This window comes from Opisthocomus hoazin, chromosome 6 (genome assembly GCF_030867145.1).
Source record: "Opisthocomus hoazin isolate bOpiHoa1 chromosome 6, bOpiHoa1.hap1, whole genome shotgun sequence".
Lineage (NCBI taxonomy): Eukaryota > Metazoa > Chordata > Aves > Opisthocomiformes > Opisthocomidae > Opisthocomus > Opisthocomus hoazin.
In genome coordinates, this window is record NC_134419.1 from 13,044,854 (window position 1) to 13,066,477 (window position 21,624).

Below are 21,624 nucleotides of genomic sequence, written 5' to 3' on the forward strand. Positions count from 1 at the left end.
GCCAGGAGACACTGCCCCAGCAGGCGGGATGGGGCAGCTCCGTAACTAGGTGACCCTGCAGACAGTCACGGCTATCACGGGAAATAACCCCTCGACCACCGCGCCTCTGAACAAGGTGGCTTCATCAGCTTAATGGCACCGGTTCAAAACCAAACCAAAACAAAAAAAAACCATCAGCGTGATTAAGGAAATGGGGACAGATGAGCAAGACAGACCATTAGTCTCTGGGAATGCTTTATGTGGTCACCTGTCAAGCAGCCTGGCTATGTTTTTAAGTGATTAAATCAGACCTCGACGGAAATGTTAGTGTCAATTTCTCAATATTCTAACCCAGAAAAATAATTGCACTGAATTGTTGCTATGGTTTATGCAATGGACCACTGCTCCAAACGGCAACACACTCCCCTTCTAGAAGCCACCTTACAAAACTTCATGGAGCTTAAGAGAGAGTTAACGTTTCATTACCTAAGAGCCATATTCTTGATCTTTAAACACAGCCAATGTATATTAATATTTAACCACTGCATGCTGGAGATTGCATATCACTATTACAAGCTCACAGCTATTACTTTTGCAAAACACTAAGAAGAAATTGATGCTGAAGTCACTGATCACATGTTTTCTATTTATTGTGATGGAAAATAATCAGCTTCTCTGATTAGGTACACATTTATTATACTACAAGGCAATAATCACCTTTGAGCACCCAATCCAATCCAATCCATGTGCTTGATGCAAAGGTTTCTTAAAGGCTATGAATTTAAACACCTGTATCCTAGAAAACACACTGGTGTTTCTAACAAAAGAAAATGCTGAAGCACTGGAGAAATTCAAACATTTGATTACAGTGTTTCCTCTTGAAGCCTGATTGAGAAAACAAACATTTTTACGTTATTAAGAGATGTTACTCTAAGGGAAGCAATCTCAGTAGTACCTGGCCCTTCTGAACTGTTGATTAACATTACCTGGAGAAGCACTGCCACTGACCTGAGATACCTATCATTCAAAAATTCCATCCTCTAAAGAAGAGATGGAAGTAGTTTACTGAACCTCAGAATAACGCAGGTGGGAAGGACCTTCTGCAGGTCCCTAGTCCAAGCTCCTGCTCAAAGCAGGGCTAACTCTTAAGTCAGACCACGTTGCCCAGAGCCTTGCCCAGCTGATTTTTGAGTACCTCCAAAGATGGAAGTGCCACAAGCTCTTTGGACCCTTATTCCAGTGCTCTTCCACTCTCAGGTGGAACTTTTGGAACTTCCCTTGCTGCATCGTGTGAACTTTGTCTCTTCTTCTTCCTCTGTGCTCCCCCTCACAGAGCCGGACACTGTCATCAACCCAGCCACCCACTCGGGGTGGGTGACCATGGTCAGACCCTCCCTCCCCCAGGCCCGGGAAACACTGTGCCCTTGGCCCCCACTTGCACACCTCCTGCTCCAGTCCCCAGCTAGCCTCGCAGTCCTCTGCCCGATTTGCTCCAGTTTTTGGCGCCTTTCTTGTCTTGTTGATGCCTTTTGTATGCTTGTGATCACTGGCAGAATCCAAGCTACAGCCTTGCCATCAACTGGAAGAACCTCTTGTCCATCCCTTGACCGAGACAGCAGCCAATCACCCAGCCTCCTCATCCACAGGCTGCTCTGATGCAGCTCCACCACCCTCCACGTCTCAACTGTCCTCCAGACCACAGTCACATCTGGAGATGCCCTCAGTCAACCCACGCTCCCTGATGTACCGTCCTTGCAGCTGGACACAGCTTCACGTCTAGGGCCTGAGCAACACTGACCATGGCAGAACCATTACCTTTAATGACAGTCCTCTTAACCCACTCCAGGGGGAGGCTGTCCTCTCGGCAACTGTCAGCTTGTGCATAGGTGGTGATCCAGCACATGTTCCAAAGCGCTCTTCCATGGCTGTGCAGCCTAGCCATGCCCTCACCATTCTGTACCTCCTCATTTCAGCTCACGAAGTTATAAGCTGCAGATTTCCAAAGGTTTTCTCCATCTACCATCGCCACCTAATTCTGAATCATGCTTCACAACGCTTGAGTCCCTCTCAGTTTGGGCTTACTTGCAGATTTAGTGAATATTCCCTTGTCCACATCAGTAAAGAGAACAGCAAATAAGGCTCAGCCCAAGACAAACAGGGGTGTATTCACACAGTTCCTCATGCCACCCCCCTTCTTCCCCTGATTTTCACAGCAAGTTATAGGTAACTACTCTTCAGACATGGTCTTTAAACAGTTATTTGTTTGCTGTATAACTAAATACATATAATTCCCTATTCCACAGAAATGCCACATGAGGTTATGTCAAAAGTTGTTGAAGTCAATGTAACACCACAGGTACTGCTCCCCCCAGTTCCTATCATCATCTTACCCTCTAGATTCCTAGAAACTGATGAAAAATTTTCTTTCAATGCTCTAAGCATCGCAGTTAGACTAACTAATCTGTAATTCCCTGGATCTCCCTTTTTCAAAGGCAGTAGCGCATTTGCCTTTTTCAGTCCTCCAAGACCTCTCTTGCTCTTCACAATTTCTAAAAGATAATTGTAAACAGTTCAAAGGTTGCTTGGCTAGTTGCTGATGTACCCTAGGGCAAATTTCATCAGGCTCCGACTATTTGAATGCACCTATCTTATCTGCTTCTTCTGATCTATCCTTTTCCGACTCTGCACTTTACTCCTATCACCTTGTTTAAATTAATTTTAATTAATGGGAAGACACACTCAAGCAATACAATAAATACATGAAACCTATTTAATATTTTATCTTTCAGCTATAATGCTAGCAAAAAAGCCCTCAGACTATTCATCTACTATGACTCTGGCTTTTTGGAGATGCAGAAAAATATTTTATAAAAAAAAATAAAAACCAAGTCAGATTAAAAACTGCATATGCCTTAGATCGACCCTCAGCTGAGATGTCTGAAAGGAAAACATTAAGAAGTGTCAATAAACTCCTTGTCTGCAAAGGAAGATTTAAAGGTAAATCTAACTGCATTTCAGAAGGGACACTTCCAGTGACTAAACCAGCCTGGTTTGGTTTGATACATGAAAAAAAGCCAACACTTCTCCAGCAGATGAAACATTTGATAATCAAATGCATGATTTCCTGTACCATCGCCTTCGTTATCTAGCACTGATCATTGCCAGGGGTAGGGTACCCAATCAGACTGACCACTCGTCCAAACCAGCACAGCAAGTCCCGCTTCTCTGTGAACACAGGCAGGTATCTTGAAGCACGTTATGATTTTAATGCACCCACCTGTTCTAACTACAATTTTCCTTTCATCAACTGGAAATTACCATCCTCGTAGCCGAGAGATGGTAACTTCTTACACGAGCACAGCTAGTCTGCTTCTATGCAAAGCAAAACAGACAGCCTTAGATCATCCTCTGTGATTTTCATTTTGTTTTTCAGCAAAACGAACCAGACACAGTTGTGTGCTGTTACCACAACTCAGCCAAAGCACAGTAACTTCTTAAACTGCTCCATTTCCATCCTCAAAGACACATCAGTCTCTGCTCTGTGATTCCCTAGGCAGCAGAGGCAACGTTAATGGAGATTCTGGCTCTCATTCTCAAAAGCAGTTAGCGATCTCAATGCCTCAATTTCTAGTGTACCCAACCTGAAATACTTTAAAAGGTCCAATTTTCAGGAAACGATGAACACTCAAAACCTGCTGGGTGGTGGTTTCCCCCCTGCCCTCCAGCGTTTAAATCCAGAATTCACTTTACCTGATGTTTCTACCTAGAAAATCCTTTTGCAAGACTAAAACCCTACTACTAGTCAAAAAAAAAGAAAAAAATTGTTTTGCTAGCTGTGATGAAAATGCAACAAATCCATACATTCTTCCAGTTACACAAAATACAGCAGTCTGCTCTTGAATATCATCTCTGAGTATTTTCTTCCAGAGTGATACAGTGAAAACCTTCTCTCACAAAATACTGTCATCAGCTTTCAGTGAAACCTGCTTTACTGGACATAATAACAAAGCTTGATTTCCAACACTGCCAGGCCCAAAAAAGCCACCCAGTATTTCCAATCCATGTATGCTTGTACTTGTTCTTACGATAAATGCAACCGTCAGTAATCCCTGTCTAGCTGCCTGCCTCCCCTGAAAAACAGACCACAATTAGCAGAATCCTTGGGAATTATGCTTGAGCTAATGACAAATAGAAAGAAGGTATGAACAGAAAAACCAGACTCGTGAAAAGTCTTCTCTGCTGCTGTTCCCTGCTTTCGTAGCAGGAAAATTCAGGCTCTGTTTTAGCCAGAGGAGTATGCTATCTTGCGATTGCTCAGCCACATCTTGGCAAACCTCACTACTCCGACTCTCTTTAGAAATCCACCGCTTTGCCTGAGAGCACGACAGGACGCGCATCCGCGCGGTGCTCTGCCCCGGAACGGTGCAGGCGGTGCTCCCGCCCGGCACAGTGCCGGGGGTCCCGCAGAAGGCAGCCCCGGGAGCCCCGGCACCGTCACAGGCGCCTGGTTTTTAACCCGCCATCCTGCTGGGCTCTGCTTCTAATCAGGAGCCTAACCAATACTGCAGGGGTTCAGCCAAGCCCAGGCTAAGAGTAGAGAGAACAAAACCCAGCTAATTAGAGTTAAATGTAACCTCAAAGGAGATCTCAGTACCAAAACTCCTTATGCACATTAACTTCTGTAGCACGTATTTTGAACGAGTTCAGCACTTGTCTCTGGTTTAGAAAACAGACACACGGCGTGGCAGCCATTCAAATCCACTGCGCCAGAGCGCAAGCAACTGCTGACTCTGGGAGATGACAATGTTACGTTGCCAGTTATGGTGATCCTACCTTCATTGCATAACCCTCAGAGAGCTGAATTAACTTAATAGGTAAAGTGACAAAACAAAAGCCACCTACCAATCTGCTGATTATATAATAGAAAAGGAAATTAAAAAGACCAGAGGGCAAACGCTCATGTTCAATTTTGCAAATATGGTTAAATCTTGTAACATCTCCAGCTTCTGACGGTGCTCTTTCTCATAAATACACTTTTGAAAACATATATCCCTGTAGACAGCTAAAGCATACACCTTCAAAGGAGAATTTAACTAGTCTGGATTCAGAGCGCTAAACCCCACCCTTCCCTCTCCACACGCGTTCTCCAACACACACCAGTGAGACCAGGTAAGTGGCCAGCAGCCGTGCCCAAAGGGCACCAATATATTAAAGCACTCCACTCATTTGTAAGATAAAAGGACCTGTAAAGACTCTAAGTCCAAAAAACCATATACAGCCATACATAAAGAATGCTGAGCTACGCCACCAAATTCAGTCAATGCCCTTTTGAGGCTGTCATTTAAATACAGCCAGAAAACACTGTTCACCATGTTACACCGAAACGTAACGGGTTAACTCGCTGTTCTGCATTAAGTATTAATATGTACCAGCCAACGTGGCATGAACACATATTGCAATCACTCTGAATCACATACGCTTTGTGTCAATGTTTTGTAGAAATAAATAACCCATATTAAAGAAAACAGCCCTTAAATTCGAGCATGGTATCACAACACATCTTCCAAAATGCAAATAAATTGAAAGATAAAAATATTTAAAGAATTAGAAGAGGACAGTGTGACCTGATGACAACTGTCTTGTACTTCAAAGTCAGCATGGAGAAAACTAATGGTGCAGAAGCTTCAGTTAACTGCGATTCCAGTGTCCAGCTTTAAGTGGTAACATTGCACATACAAAAATCCCCCAAACCATAATCCCATGGATACATAATATTTCCCTAGAAATAGCCAGTTCAAACTGAAAATCCTGAGTTTGGCGTTTTTTGATCTTTTCAAGCAGTCTTCACTTCAATAAATGTATTAACTTCAGGACTGTAACATTCAAATGGAAATTTTATGTATTTTTGTCTATCCCTGAAAGAGCAACCATACAATAATTTTAGTTTAAATGAATGTCAAAAGACTGCTTCAGGATGCACTACAGTCTCCAAACTCCTGAAAACTTAATCTGTATTCTGCTAATCTAGGTTACAGTTTATCTTCAGGGGTTCTCCTGTAACATCATTCCTTGTTCCTTCAGATACAGCCTGACGTGATTGAAAAGGCTTCCTTTCTTTCTTCTCCCATTCATCTGAACACCAAAAGCACACTTTTTTCCCAAGTTCCCCTGCTCCCTCCCCCCAAATCAGACGGACTTTACTAAGTAAATTATTTTATAAGAAAACCCTACAGATAAACTATGACCTAGATCAGGGAGATTCTTGCCCAATTTATGTTCTAAAAAAATTGATTTACTTTAAAAGACGTTATTGCATGCCACTCAAATTGTCCTTTCAGATACACTTTGTATGGACCGAGTCTGTCACCTTTTACTTCCTACAACCTGAGTTTACATTAAGAACAACAGCAGAACTTCTCAGGGTCAGCTGACAGCACACGTAACTGCACATACCAGAAAAGAAGCGCTGTAAAACTGAGCAGCCCTCAAGGACCCCTGTTCGGCTGAGGAGCAGCATGCCTAAGCTGCCAGCTCAGCTTCCGTGTAACCTCGTCACCGCTCTGGGCTCAGTTCTGTCACCACGCAGCGTCCTTCCAGGGGGGTGGCCGTCTCCAACCCAGGACTGCTCTAAGATGCCTCTGAACACAGTACCAAACTACATGCAGGCGGTTAGTTCAGAAATGTCGTCCTGAAGATGACAGAGACTTTCCCGTAACTCAGATACTGTCAGTGCTTGTCTCTGCATCTCACCGAGCCAACCCCGCACTGCCATGCGCTCAGCTTGCTGCCCACCGCCAGCCCGGTTTCACGCCGATGACTCCTCCATGGGCCCGTGACGCTCCAAGGGCCAGGCGAGCTGGCGGGGAGCAGGGGCTCTGACCTGGCTGTACCTCTGAGTGCGCGGCACCCCCTCACCTCCTCTCTGCTGGGCTGCGGGAGAGGTGGGCACTGCCTTCAAACTCTGCTCCTCAGTGGGCACAGCAGCAGCCCAAGGCCTTTCTGCTCACATCCCTGCGTGCCTCTGAGGGCAATCCTGCCAACCCTGGGCTCACCTTTGAGGAAAACCAAGCATGCAGTATACCCTGCCAAGACCTTCTTCCCTGCTTTGCTGTTTCTCTGAAACAACAGGAGGTTTCTGCATTTGGCCCTTCCATTCATGCCATCTTTGCACAGCTTCTCAGATGACACACCCCACCCCAAGCACCATCTCCTACAGCACCTGCCATTGCCTGACCCAACATCACCCACACCTGGCAGGATCTATTCCAATAGGCTCTGAACCCAAAAGCTCACTAGCAGGCTGTTCTCCGCTCGCCAGGACCACACCAGCAGTACTTTCAAACACACATGCGCAAGGACATACCTACTGTAAGCGCTTCGATCTCCACTTAAGCGCCAAGACCAGTTCCTGGGTTTAGAGAAATCTTGTTTGTTTTGGGCATCAGCATCTTAGCTAATGAGTTTTCGCTTCCCTTCTCCACTCCACAAATACTGGGCTGAGTAATGAATAGCCTAATTGACTGTTAAGGTCACTGGCCAGCTCTTTAATCTTATTTAGTACACTTTGAGACAGTTCGTGAGTCATTAGGGCTTCATTTTTGGGGACACAAAGACATGTAATATACATAAATAAAGAGCATAAATGTAATCCAATGTGTGTATTTTACAGACTGCGAAATTAGAAAGATGGCATTAAATATTTCTTTGCAATGTTATCATTTTAATAATGTTGCTTATTTTAATATACAATAAAAATACTGAATTGCGCAAGCCTGCTGGTGTCTTTGTAATTTGTAATGTTGCCATAGCTCTAAGAAAATTCCTTAAGCAGTTAAAGTCACACTTTAAATACCAACTTGAAGGGAAAGAAGGGCTCAAGGGAGATCTATCTTAAAAATTTCTTCCTTGAAGGAGGAGGGGGGGAAGGCGTTTTTCAAGCCGTTATTCATGATATTTGATTTTATGATGTAAATTGTAATTCAGTGCGCGCACATGTGTCAGGAACTTTGCAATACTTTTTAAAAGGATCAGCATCACTAATCAGGCACTGAAATAAAATTTCTGGGAGAATTTGAGAGCTCAAAGCTGAACATTTTAGCTGGCTTGGAAAGACTTTTGAAAAATAAAGTTAAACAGTAATTATACATAAACATGCTTGAGAAACTTTACACTTGTCTTGACATGAACCAGATCTTTGCATGGGTGATGAAATTCTTGGCATTGCTTTAGGTGATTGGGATGGCATTAGCTTAGGCAGGGTAAGAATTCAACAGCCACAAGCCTAGGCAGGTAGGATAAAGGAGTTACTGAGTCAAAAAAGCATGACAGCTTATCTGTTGAAAGTCTAAATATGTTAATCATTTAACATAAACAGATCTGCTGATATTTTTAGAAAGGCATTTCAACTCGTAAGTAACAATGTTAAAAAAAGGACACCAGTAACCCTAATCATATTTTCCACCCGTCCTCCCAGCCCCTTGCAGATTGTTTCTATTAAAACTCAGACCAGGGGCAGGGGGAAAGGGAAGAGACAAAGACAGAGATAGAAAGAGAGAGAGACAGAAAGAGAAAGAGAGAAAGAGAGCCTCAGTTCCCAGTTCCCTGTGCCTTCGTTCCCAGTCTGTAAAACAAAGGTGAGAACATTTCCCTACCTCACAGGAACGTTCTCAGAATAAATCCATAAATGCCTTGGAGACACTGAGACACCACTGTGACAGAGGCCATAAAAATACCTAGGAAAAAAAAATAAACATGTGTCATAAATGACCATAAGAGGACAGACATTCATAGACTAAATGTAAAGTAAAGGTTAAAATGTCACTTAATGACACGAATTCTCCATCCTGGGGAAGAAGTGGTTCCGTTCAGCACATGTTCTCATCCAGCCACTTTTAAAAGTGTGACAGCAAGGGACAGTTTCCCCTTTCCTACTTGGACACGATGCCGTCGTGATAATCCCCCACCACACCCAGATGCAGATGGGCAAGGCGCTGCCTTCACAGACCACCAGCTCAGGCTCTCCATTACAAGCATCACGTCCAAGTACCCCGATCACAGCGACGGACCCCAACATACTGACAACACTCTTCCTCAGCCTCCGTCTCCGATCCCTACTACACAACTGAGTTCCTCCAATAGTTAAAAAACTTCTAATTTTCAGCCTAGCATTTATTCCTGAACAGCTTTTATCCATTTGTTTTCATGCCAACATTGATCCACCAGCTTAAACAGCTTTTCCCTATCCCTGAAGCTTATTTCCCCGATGATAAAAATGAATTACACCACCTCCCTGTCAGGGCTCGTTTCACCACTCAGACCAAGCAGGTTCTTGGAGTTTGCTCTCAGCTGACTCCCAGTCCTCGAGATGACTTACTTCCTCCAGTACCCCGCTTCACCGCCTTCTGCCCAGCGCCATCCCTGCGGCTCACCGTCACCTTGTCACTGCGCAAGGTAAAGATGTGTTTCTCCAGTATTTCCAGCTGGTAACACTCTCCATCCCACCCAGCTCAGAGCAAAAGTTTTTTTCACTAGTGCCTCTGCTAAGGTCATGACCCTACATGCTATCAGCACGGAGATGCGTCCCGCTTCCACGGCTCCAGGTCTCTAGCTCTTTTGGAAAGACAACTGGACCCCTCGCAGCCCTGACCGTCCCTCCCACCTGTCCCACCCGCAGTGCTTCGAGCCCGCTGGGCACCGCTCCACGGTGCCGGGGACGTTACAGGGAACACACACAGTCTCCCCAAAAAACACACCCTCTCTCTCAGCAACAACTCAGCTCGGCAACCGTCGGCTTGAGCTCAATTACACCGTTAAGCGTTCTTTAACATGAGCCAAATGACTACAGCCCTCAGAAGAATAAGTGATTCAAACTTATGCAAATGCATAGGATGTGTTATTTAGTCTTTATCATTTACAAAGCACTCATTTCATAAACAGTTTCAGTACTCTTTCAGAGTGCGGCAGTGCCCTAAGTCCAGGTCTGACAGTTGCTGCGTCATGCACCAACTGCATCCTTGGAGGAGCGGGGAGGAACGCTGCTGGCTCGCCCCAGCTCCGAGGGGGATCAGGGGTGGGAGGCAGCCGGCCCCGCTGCCCCACCACTTACGGACACCCCCGCCTGTCCTCTCACTCACGCACCTCTCGGAGACCTATGGATACCTCTGCCTGTCCTCTCATCCACGGACCCTCAGAGACGCTCTCTCACCCCCTCATAGCCCGAGCCAACTGGGACAACAAAAATTTGCTTGCTTTTTTTCGTTTCTGGGGAGAGAGTGCAGTTCCCCTCCTCCTGGCACAGTGAGTGGGAGCAGCTCAGGAGCTGGTCAGACGAGCGTCAGAGCTGGCAGGAGGGGAGCAGCCAGGTCATCCCTTCTGCTGCCAGATCAGACTGGGACTTATTGGAAACCTCAGCCCAGGGAACCAGAAGACACTCACCTTTCCAAGGACTCGGATCCATTTAAAACTGTGCTCTAATAACCTTCACAAACAAATATCTTATGCAATTTTATGTTATGCAGCATTGACTTCAATGACTCTGTAGCAGTGCTTGCTCTACTATATTTACTTCTGGTACACACTGGCAGCGTTCGCTGTAGTCATTCAGAGCATGTTGCTGTTTGAAACCTGGAAGTCTTACCCTGCCAATATCTAAGCACAATTCTCCTCAATCCATTCTTCATAACTTTGACAATGTTGTCTCTTTTTTCTGTCCCTGCAAGCTCCCTTGTCTACAACATGTCATAAGCTTTTGCCCCCCCCCTCATACAGGGTCCCAGTTTTCTACCCCAGCATCTCTCCCTCAGTGTCAGGTCACTGACTCCAGCCTTCAGCTGTCCCACACTGTCAGTCTCCATCCCTCAGGCCAGAATTTTAGAGAAGCACCCCGTCACCTACTGCCAAGCTCCCTGGGATTTCAGGAAAGCCCTCTTTTAGGCATGCATGCATCCACCTTGATGACCATGACCAAGACTTACACACTAAATGAACAGTAGGTACATCTCATACATCTGTTTTCTCCCTTCCCCAACGGCTACCACGATGATCATTTCAGTACTGGCTCTTGTCACACTCTTCATCGGCTAGTCTTTGTTGCAAGAATGCCAAATCACGCCTGAGTGGAATCCATTCCCGAGTAAGTAGTTTGTTAAATCCCAGGACACATTGTATACAGAGAAGGATACTTAAGCTACTTAAATGGCAACACTAATAAATGCATAAAAAAGCTCGAAATATCTGTAAGTCAACAATCTACATTAATATCCTTCCCTAAATATATCAGTCTCTGCTGCTAATTGTTAATCACATTTTAGACACTTCTTTTCAATTTATTCTTTGGAAACCTTATGGAATTTCCTACAGTTCCACACACACCCTGCTGCAGTCATCCATCGAACACATGCACGTATTTCACGAAAAACTCCTTTCTCCCCAGAGTGTAAGATTTTGCGTTTTCATAGTAGGGGCAGTTCAAGTGAACTCTTCTCAGCTACACCACCATGGCACTACTGCTAGAAAAGCAAGGGGGAACATGCCATCACAAAAAAAAAAAAAAAAAAATTATCTTTTCTACACTGGAAATAGTAAGACAGCAAAGACTTCTAAGCTGAGGCTAGAAATTACTCTCAGTCATACCAAGCACTGTTTAATATGCAATTTAAGACCCTTGGAAACCCCTGCCACAACAGGACCTGTGCACACTGAAGTGATCGCTTACGCTCTGAATTCCTTTGCATCTGTTTGTCTGACACATATATTTAAAATTTTACACTGATTCAGTTTTGGATGTCATAGCCAACTTTATGAAACAGATGTTCTGCTTATACAGGAAGAGGGCATATAAACATTAGGCATTTGCTGCTGAGGATTAAACATTAACAAAAAAACTTAATCAACAGTGACGAAAGTGGTAATGGCAGTTCACTGGAGATAACCTCTCCTCTGTGAAGCACGCTGCAGTCTCCATCATGCTAATTTAGGTTGTTCGAAGCCTCAAGTGACTGAAGAGAGACCATACCATCAGGGTACCGGCACACTAGATTACACACAGCTTCCCCGGGTGAGGCTCCCGGCCCAGAGGAGCAGCGGGAGGCTGCCCAGCATCCCTGCCGCAGGCAGCATCAGTCGGGCTGCACAGCCCCTGCCGTGCCCGGCAGCAGCTCAGCACCACCGCGGCACCGCGATGCCAGCAGCAGCTCAGCACCACCGCGGCACCCGGATGTCTCGGCAGCCGCAAGCACAAGTGCAGCCGCCACCATTTTTTCCAGTTTCCGTGCGTCAAGCCCGGAAGAGTATTTTCCGGAGCTCTCCAAGGCTGCTTTTTCAATCTGCGTGACAGTATTTACTGAACAGACAATACCAGTAGCCATGAGCATTTCATGCAGCACTGACAAACAGCAAGGAATTCCTCATTTCTTGGTAAGCTCCCATGCTGGCTGACACAGCAAGAGGCACTGCGAGAGGCCAAGAAAAGCCGCAACTTATCACAGGAAAATGGCAAACTGTGAAAAACCTGTATCACAAGGTTAGCTGCCTAGGCACAGCTTTAATAGAGCTCCATAAATACCTCAGTCTAACACTGACAGAGGTTAAAAACCTATTATCTTTCCCAAATGACAGTGTGAACATATGTTCAATCGAACACCCCGCCCCACCAAGCTACAAAGTAGATTCTGCTCTTTCAGTTCCACACATACAAACCACAGGGAGCATTTTAAATGAAAGCATTATGAAGATTACATTAGGCAAGTTTGATCTACTGTAAAACACTCGCACACAACATTAAGAGGGAGAACAACCTTTAACACCTGCTTTCTCTTCAAACATAGCATTATCTCCGTGCATGGCTTGGCTCCTAATGGGATGAAATCTCAAGCTAAATTGCATGGCTTACTCCACCAGCAAAAAACACTTTAAATGTTGGGACCTAGTGGCCCACTAATACGGAAATGGTGAGAATATTCTCCTAAAAGCCTGTGCTCCGCCGAGCTGCTCGGCTGGCGGCCGCCCCGCTGCACGGCTCCGCACCGCAGAGAAGGTTTTCACCCCGGTGTGAGATGTTGTGACACAAGCGGAGAGGCACAGCTGGAAAAGGGCTGCGCAATCCAAGCAGTGTTGAAAGTCATCATCGTAAACATTCGCAGGCAAGGCTGATTTGTTTTCTTACCAGCAGCGCATTGTTATTCACACGTAGTTTCGAAATACCACCTGTTACTCAGCCCTCCCCTCTGCTGCGTGCCACCAGGCTCCCTGGCTGCGGAGTCTTGCAGCCCCCCCATTCTACTCGGAGATTTAATGATGTTTCAACTTCCACAGCTCTCAACTACTGGGAGGAGAGGCGGGGAATAATTACTTACTTCTGTCTTTCTCCGTCGACCTCTCTGGAGGATGAAACGAGCAGCTTTAATGGCCTCTGAAGGGAGCCTGGTCCAGCCCGTCTCAGAAGGGAAGGACGATGGCTGCACTGGTAGGTCTTTGCAGTGGAGAATGGTTTTAAAGATCCAAACATCAAAGATCTCAACAAGGGGAGAGTTCAAGCTCAAACACTCTCCCCACTGGAGGAAGGAAAACTTCTAACACAATCACTAGCGTTTCCAGTGATCACTCACACTTCAGACAGAGCTGAGGCACCAGGAACTGCCTGTCACATCCTACAGCATAAATAAATCTCCATCTGCCAAGAGGAAAGCTGTTATAAGCTATATTTTCTCTGGATTTCTTTAGATCACTCCCTCAAACGTTTTCTCTGCAGGTAAGAGGTACAGGTGTAGGCAGACAGCCAGTGCCAGGTACACAGGATTCCTCCTCCCCACTCGCAACGGCAAACATGTTCCTTCCTCCTCCTCCTCCTAATTACACGCATCACTCATAACATGACGAAGTCAGGCAGAGCATTGATGAAATTGGGCAGGGTACTGATAAAACACACGAGTTGGTAGCACACTTCAGGCTGAAGAAGTGACACAGATGAAAGAGTAAGTACTGTCTTGGTCTCTCTGTGAACCCTGGATGTTCGATCCCCCCTCAAGACCTCTAGAAACACTCAGCCTGTTCACTGCCTAGCAGAGACACAGAGGGAGAATGAGCTTCTATCTTGCTGAATTCAAATACAAATGAAAACAGGTATGGAACTAACTCCCTGAGCCAGGGTTCACACTTCGGCCCACTGGAAGACATGAACCCAAAGCACCCTCCTTGCAGATGCCAGCCAGAAGACTCAAGCTCCAAAACCCAGGATCTGGCATTTCCATCGTTCTAGGAAGCGGTGCTGCCCTTTCAGTGCAGATGCAGCACAAAGGTTCTTACCCCACAGCTGATGGACTTGACACCAAGGCACAGACACCAGCTTGAACATTTCCCAGGGAGGAGAGACGATCTACTCAATATACCTTTCTACAACACCAGATTCTTCTTACCAAGTGCACAGCACAATTTCACTGGTACAGTCCAATCCGAATACTTCTTAATAGGTTTTTTAAGATTTTATGCATCATGCTGTCAGTTCTACCAAACAGCTACAGAATAGAACAAGTAATAAATAACAGATTTAAGGCGAAAAATAAGAGCAGGTTTTGCTGGAAAATGTAATCACACGACAATTTAACCTTGTCCTTCTTAAATACGGAATGGGAGAGTTGTGGCCAGGTCTTGCTATGGTAAAACTCAGAAAAAAAATCTCTGCAATATTCCCTACAGACAGCAAAAGCCCAGGACTACCAGGATTTCCCAAGAGTTTGGTTAGCCTCACGTTGAAGTTCCTAAGCTTATAAAACTCACAAGTGGGAGGGCAAGAAGCACACAAGAACGTCTAAAGTCATTTTCCCAGTGACTGACAAACACGGTGCTGAATTTCTTAGGGTCTTGAATGGCTGAAGCTGAAGTTAAGCTTCACTAGAGCTGTATTCAGTTCTGCACAAACACAGATTAGGAAACACTTTCTTCCCAGTCACTAATGCAGTGTGACAGGAAACAATTATTTGCTCAGTGTTTAATGTTACCTTTGGTGAATATCTGGCTTGCAGAAACTGTATATTGTATAATAAAGAACCAAGCTGATATTCTGCAAATCAGTCAGAAAACTCATTTAAGAAGATGAAGAAACATTTGATTTGCACATGTCTAAGCTACGCTGGTCTTAGCTACGCTGGTCTTAGCTATGCAGATAGGGTTAGTGTTGAGGCCTCTTGTGCTTTGATACTAAACTACAAAGTGAATTTGTTTCCCCAAATTGTACATTAATTTATTCAAGAACTCCATGGATATCTAAAGAATATTATGGCTTCTCCAAACTGTAAAATGGAGCTGGGCAGAAGGACAGAATAACTGGAAAAAAAAAAAAAAAAAAAAAAAAAATCGATCTTTTATGATTTCAAGTGCCAGTTTATCTCTACGGAAAATGCAATGCGGGGTCACAAGGGAGCTCTCAGCTCAGCAATCACTTCAGACTTCAATGTCTATACAACACAAAAGACAACAAAATGCATGATTCAAATGAAGGGCCAGTTAGACCGTGGAGAACCAAGCCATGATTGTACAGAGGAATCCCACGTGCTTCAGAAGTGCTCAAAAGGGCTGCACTTGAAAAATCCTAGGCATGTGGCCGAGAAGAAACCCTGCTCCTGCCTACTGCCACAGGAATGCCAACTAGCAGACCTGGAGTTTCCAAGCCATCCAACGCAGAATCCTTACACGCTAAGTAAGTCAGAAAGCATACAGCACCGCTGTAGAAACAACATGTCCCTTCTTCTGACACCGTTGGGCCAATATTTGCAAGGCCCTTTACCATACTGAGTCACATGAGTATTTCTAGAGCTGGAGGAGTTGGCATTTCGTGCTTGGCTTAAGTGATTAAGATCCAGTATAACCAGAGAGATGCACTAAGTATCTCCGTCCTGATGTGCTGGTGACCTTTCCAGTTGCAGACCCCTTTGAGATGGAAGGCAGATGAGCATTCGGCACCATCCAAAAGACCATAAACACCCAAGACATTTTTACCCAAAGCAGGACTACCAAAATAAAACACATGTCTTTGCCTAATCTTCCACAGCTTTCTTTTTGGAAAAAAAAAAGGAAAGGAGCTGATGCATGTTTGGTTTCTTGGAAGTGTGTCCTGGTTTTGGCTGGGATAGAGTTAATTTTCCTGCCAGTAGCTGCTGTGTTTTGGATTTAGTACCAGAAGAATGTTGATAATACCGATGTTTTTAGCTGTTGCTATGAAATCAAGGACTTTCTCCAGTCTCACATACTCAGTTAATGAGCAGGTGTGCAAGAGCTGGGAGGGAGCACAGCCAGGCAGCTAGCCCAGGCTGGCCAACGGAAGTATTCCATACCATGGGCATCATTTATGAATGGGGGTTGGCTGAGGGACAGAATCTTCTCTTTCTCGTTTCCATGGGTTCAAATCCTCTCTTGTCCAGGAGTTTGAACTTCTCCCAGGAGTTAGGGTTTTTTTGGGAGTTTTGTGAAATTCTCAAAAATCTGCAAGTTCGGGGTTCTGCTACTGCTGCTCGGGGACTGACTGTGCATCGGTCATCAGGCGGTGAGAAAAACTGTGTTGTATATAGATTGTTTTGCATATTCATCAGTAGTAGTAGTAGCATTTCCTTTGTTGCGTTATTAAATCGTCTTTATCTCAACCCACGAGTTTCCGCGTTTGTCCATTTCTCCTTCCCATCCCGCTGTGGGGAAGCGGAAGGGTGAGCGAGCGGCTGTGCAGTGCTTAGTTGCCAGCTGCCAGGTTAAACTACGACATAGTGTTTTGGAAAAGATTATCTGTTGTTTTGGCAGTACATTCGTGGCAGCAGGTCAAACACAGAAATGTGAGTTCCGGGCACAAAGCAAACTAACCTCGGATCATAAGCCACAATATTTCTTAAGACACTCCAAATTCTCAACAATCTCTTACCTACAGCACCAAGCATGACTACTATTGATGAACAAATTACAAGGATATCCAGGGAGAAATGCACTTCCACTACTCCCACCTGTATGAAATCTAGGAACACTATTTATATGCTTTTTCTTTGAGGATCCTGTGGCAAGGGGGAAAATTCATGTCCCAGATGCCTATAAGGTCAAGTGTATCAAAACCTCTCATATGAGTTCACCAGCGGCCAGAGCTGCAAATCAAAGATGTCGGTTTAAATGCATCCTTGCACTCAACTGGGATATTCAGTAGACATAACGTTTCGCCTTCGCGAACTCAAGCTTTGACCTGGAATTTTACTTCTGACGCCCATAAGGTCCCTGCCTGTGTTTTACTTGCTACAGTTTTACCACAACAAGGTAATTCCTACAGTGCTTTGTATATTGATCAGCAAAATCAGTGCTGAAGTCAAAGACTTCATCTTCTCAACACTGCTGGAGGGAGAGGGACGCAATTTTTTTCAGCTATATCCAACTAACATGCTACCATTTCATCCAAGCACAGCTGAACATCCCACCCCCATTCCCAACACTGTTAAAGGAGTAGGAACAATCGTAAATCTGCATTGCAGGGGTAGAAGTGCACATCGATACGCAGCCCACAGTTCTTGCTGAGTACTGAAGGGCAGCAGCCACATCATCTTGTTCAGAGACTAAAGGCTTTTCTCTATTTCAGCAGCACTGACAAGCCAGACTGGTAGGCCAAGACAGGCATGAGCTTGATAAAACACGATGTGGCTGAAGCTCTTCGTGCAGCTGATGCAACAGCAATGTATTTTCTCACCGCTCTTGTGTTACTCCTGTACGCGCAGCACTACGGCAATGCTCTCAGTGACTAAACAGGAATAGCCTCCGTCAAACTCTGCAAAAGAGATCAGACTGGACTTTCAGCAGTCAAGCACACGTAGGCCACATTCACCTTCTAGTTTCCTAGAAACTTTTGTTAAGTTATTATATGACTCTCTACTGCTCCTTGTCAAAATAGAGGATGCAAAGCAAAACAAGGCTCTGGCTTGGAACAAGATGAACAATTTCCCTGGAACAGACTCATTTTCACTAGAAATCTCCTTTCCCACCTTCTCCCACTCCTCCAAAGACTCATCCACTTACCCTCCTCATCACAGTGCTAAAATAACCAGGAGGAAAAGCAGGAACCACCTTTCTTGTATGGGTTGCCACACAGCACCTCCTCTCCCCCCTCAAAGAGTATTGAGCTTTTAAACAAATGCATAATGTGAATGAAGCCTCCAAGAACTTAACAGAGGTTTACGGAACGAGGAGACAACGATGACAGGCATACAAATTACCATTAGCTGCTGAGTAATCAAAGGGATAAAGATGTTTGTTTTAGGAATTAAGAGAAGCTAATTATTAGGAATTAGGATTAGAGTTATTCTTTTTAAGAAGAAACTACTACACCTCAGCCTACTATGTCTTTTCTTGCATGTAGAATACCCGGGACTGAATAGCATGCTCAAGCGACGGCCCTTGTTTCACCCAAGGCATCCATTCCCTCAACAACCACCCCAACCTTGGGGTCTGCCAAGGGTAAACCAGAAGGAATATTTCATTCTATACGCAAGATTTCAAAATCCCAGCTCTCTGCATTGTATAAGCTCTGGTAACACTGTTGTCCAAGAAAAACCTGTGCTGATACTCAGCTAGCGTGGAAAAGAGAAACTGAGCAGAACATGGTTACGTCTGCTTTGCCCAGGATGAGCAAGAAAGGAGCACTCTCTGAGCAGCACTCTGCAGCTCCTCACCTCCTCTTTTGCAAGGTTTTAACTCCACATCAAGCAGACTCCTGTACAGAACTGACTTTAAGGGAGTCTGGAGGACTTTGAAGTTTTTTAGAACTAGAGAAGACCATACTGGTACCTGACCAACACCAGAAGCGCAGAACATCTCTAGCACAGGGGTACAGAAGTGAATCTGAGACAATAAAACTTCCAAACTACACTATTGCATGAACTTGCAAGAGTGCTACCAATACGACAGCATGAAATCAGGACTTGGGTCATTCTTTGCGATTAGTGGCAAATTAGTGGTTGCCCAACGGCTTGCTCCACAGGACAGTAAGTTCTGACTGTAATGCAAAAAGATTTTTATGTTATGAGAAAAAAAACATTACAAAATTAATGCAAAAATCTACAATGGAAAGGTTTATTTCTTTTTAACCCATTGCAATTCATTGCCTCAGACTATCACAACAAGACAATCTTCAAGTAGCTAGTGTTAACACCTTGCTACAGCATAAATCCAAGAAAAGCAATAAACAGCATGAGGGAAAATTTCAGAGGAACTATTACACTGAGTTCACATCAGTGTTGCCTGAAATGTGTCCTCCATTGCACTAAAGAGCTGATGCTTATCTGTCTCTCTGCAAGGCTTTTGACACAAAGCCCAAAGGCCCACAAGAATGCACTAACACTGGAGAACTAGCAGCAACATCCAAACCAGTAAACAACTACCACCAGCCAACCCTCAACCTAAGTATAATCAAGCTTTCTTAACACCTCTACAAAACATACTACTTTTTTCTTTCCCGCCTTTGAAATGGTAAGGAAAAATTGGAAACAAAACAGCATCCACCTGCAGGAACCTGCAAGGTTTTCCTTGCAGCAGCAGCAACGCCACTGTCCCAAACCAGAGCTGAACTTGCAGTCATCATGCAGATGCAATACCAAATCCCTGCCAACTGACAAAAGGTGAGCTGCAGCTTAAAAATAAAATAGACATAGGTTTGAATTGAAAATGGATGAAGACACTATATCACACATCCATTAGTACAAAGCATCTATTATAGATGCGTATTAAACGTGGATGGATACACTCACGAAATCTAGACAAGCATTTTTTTAAACAAAGAAACAGCTTTCCCCACTCCCATACCAGAATTATCATGAGTTATAATCCCTAGTGAGTGACCTGCTATAACAGAAAGTATTAAAATAAAAAGCACTTTAAAAAGTTATTTACAATAGAAACACTCTATTTTTTGCTTAGTAAAATAAGCCAAAATCCTGTCTCTGAGCTGCCTCTATTTCAGTTTTATAATGTGAATAAAGCACCAAAAAAATGGAATATATTGATAACAGTAAAATAAATGTATTGCTTATCCATTTTGCTCTACAATTCCACCTTTATACTATTATGCACTGAAATACTTGGATCTTCTGAAACTCACAGAAAATCGAATGTGACAGCAAAGGTAACCAACACACTACAACACAGATTTCTGAGTTAATTATAAAGGCTGTATCAGCACTATGTATGTAGGAGTATATCAACAGTACCATATAATACTGTAACCACAATTACCAACTTTGGATAGTCAGCGTTCTTATTTCTTGTCATCACAGATACATGAAATTGTAACTTCTTTTAATTCTGCAACATGCTTATACAAGTGACACTGAATAAAAGAAACTCAGATACATGAATTTGTCTTTTCACATCGTTAAGGGATTTTCCTTGAGAAGCAAAATAAACATTTAATATATTTATTTAAATATGTATATTTACTTAATTATAATTTACTTAATATATTAAATATATATATAAGTATATTTAAATAATGTCTTAAAATACTTAATAAAAATTAGGCTTATGTTTCTAAAGCATTACAACATATTTATTATTTATAAATATGCTTAACATTAAAATGAATTTATATATCAAAAGTATTCAAATTTAATATACGTTCAAAAAAACCTTACATTTGCTTCCCATGCCTTCAAGAGAGGCAAATCACCAGGCTAAATGACTGAAAGTAATGCACTAAAACAACTCTAAATAGTGACTGACCTTTTGGCTGATGTAGAAAGAGCTTTCTTCCTAATTTCAGTTTATTCAGTTAATTCAATTCAATGGCTTGATTTGCTCAAAATAAGAAATCAATTAAGAAATAACATAGCATGAAGATTTGTTTTCATTTTCCAATCTAGAAACAAACATTAAGCGCAAGAGGATGAGATCTATCATTCACAAAATCCTCCAAGGCCAAAACCATTTTCCCGTCACTATCTAGAGTTAATACCATAACTATTTTAAACCTTGAAAGCACTCCCTTACCAATTTGAAAAGCAAAATACAGTAAGTTTCCTGGATACATAAATCAAAAGCAAACTTCAGAAAAACGTAGTTAACAATTTAATGGTGTTTCATGCATTTTAACGGAATTCAAATTTTGACATCAATACAATTATATATTCAGCACTCGATATATGTTAAACAAATATTTTACTACCAAAAATACGAGCATGAAGTATCTGAATGCTTATTTGGCACAGTTAGACAATTATAACATATGCTTATAATGTTGACAATGTTTAACTGTAAAAGCTGTACTTAGCAGCAAATCAAGGCAATCTAATAATTACCAAACTGCTAATAATTAACCTCTCCTTTGAGAAATGTAACAAAGTAAGATCAAAGTGACTGATTTACATCAAAGTTTCTGCTTGATTTACATCATTATTTAAATCACATTTCAGAGAGTGAGATATTTATTATAAAGTAGCAAAAAAAATGTGGAAAGATTTAATGAACTCTGACAACGACCTCTATTTTTAGCCTCATCCAAAATTCACCATGGATTTGGCAGAAAAAATTCTGAAGGTCCTTGAGCTACCCTATCAGTTTTGTAGCTCCTAGTCTTTAATTTCAGAATATTCAGATGGGGTAAAACTAAAGAATGAGTTATTTCACAATTACTTGGAAGCC

The 21,624-nt window shown here is 43.4% G+C and overlaps 1 protein-coding gene across 14 annotated transcripts in view; it reads right to left on the reverse strand.

Annotated features, from left to right (window-relative positions):
- PTPRF (protein tyrosine phosphatase receptor type F) overlaps nt 1-21,624 on the reverse strand; it is a 391,478-nt gene that overhangs the window by 288,507 nt on the left and 81,347 nt on the right. For 13 of the 14 annotated variants that reach the window (XM_075424695.1, XM_075424691.1, XM_075424694.1 and 10 more), the window contains exon 2: nt 8,631-8,711. The exons of the other annotated variant lie outside the window; for it this stretch is intronic. The gene's annotated coding sequence lies outside the window, so the exon portion shown is untranslated. The remainder of the gene's footprint in view (nt 1-8,630; nt 8,712-21,624) is intronic. 14 annotated transcript variants of the gene reach the window in all.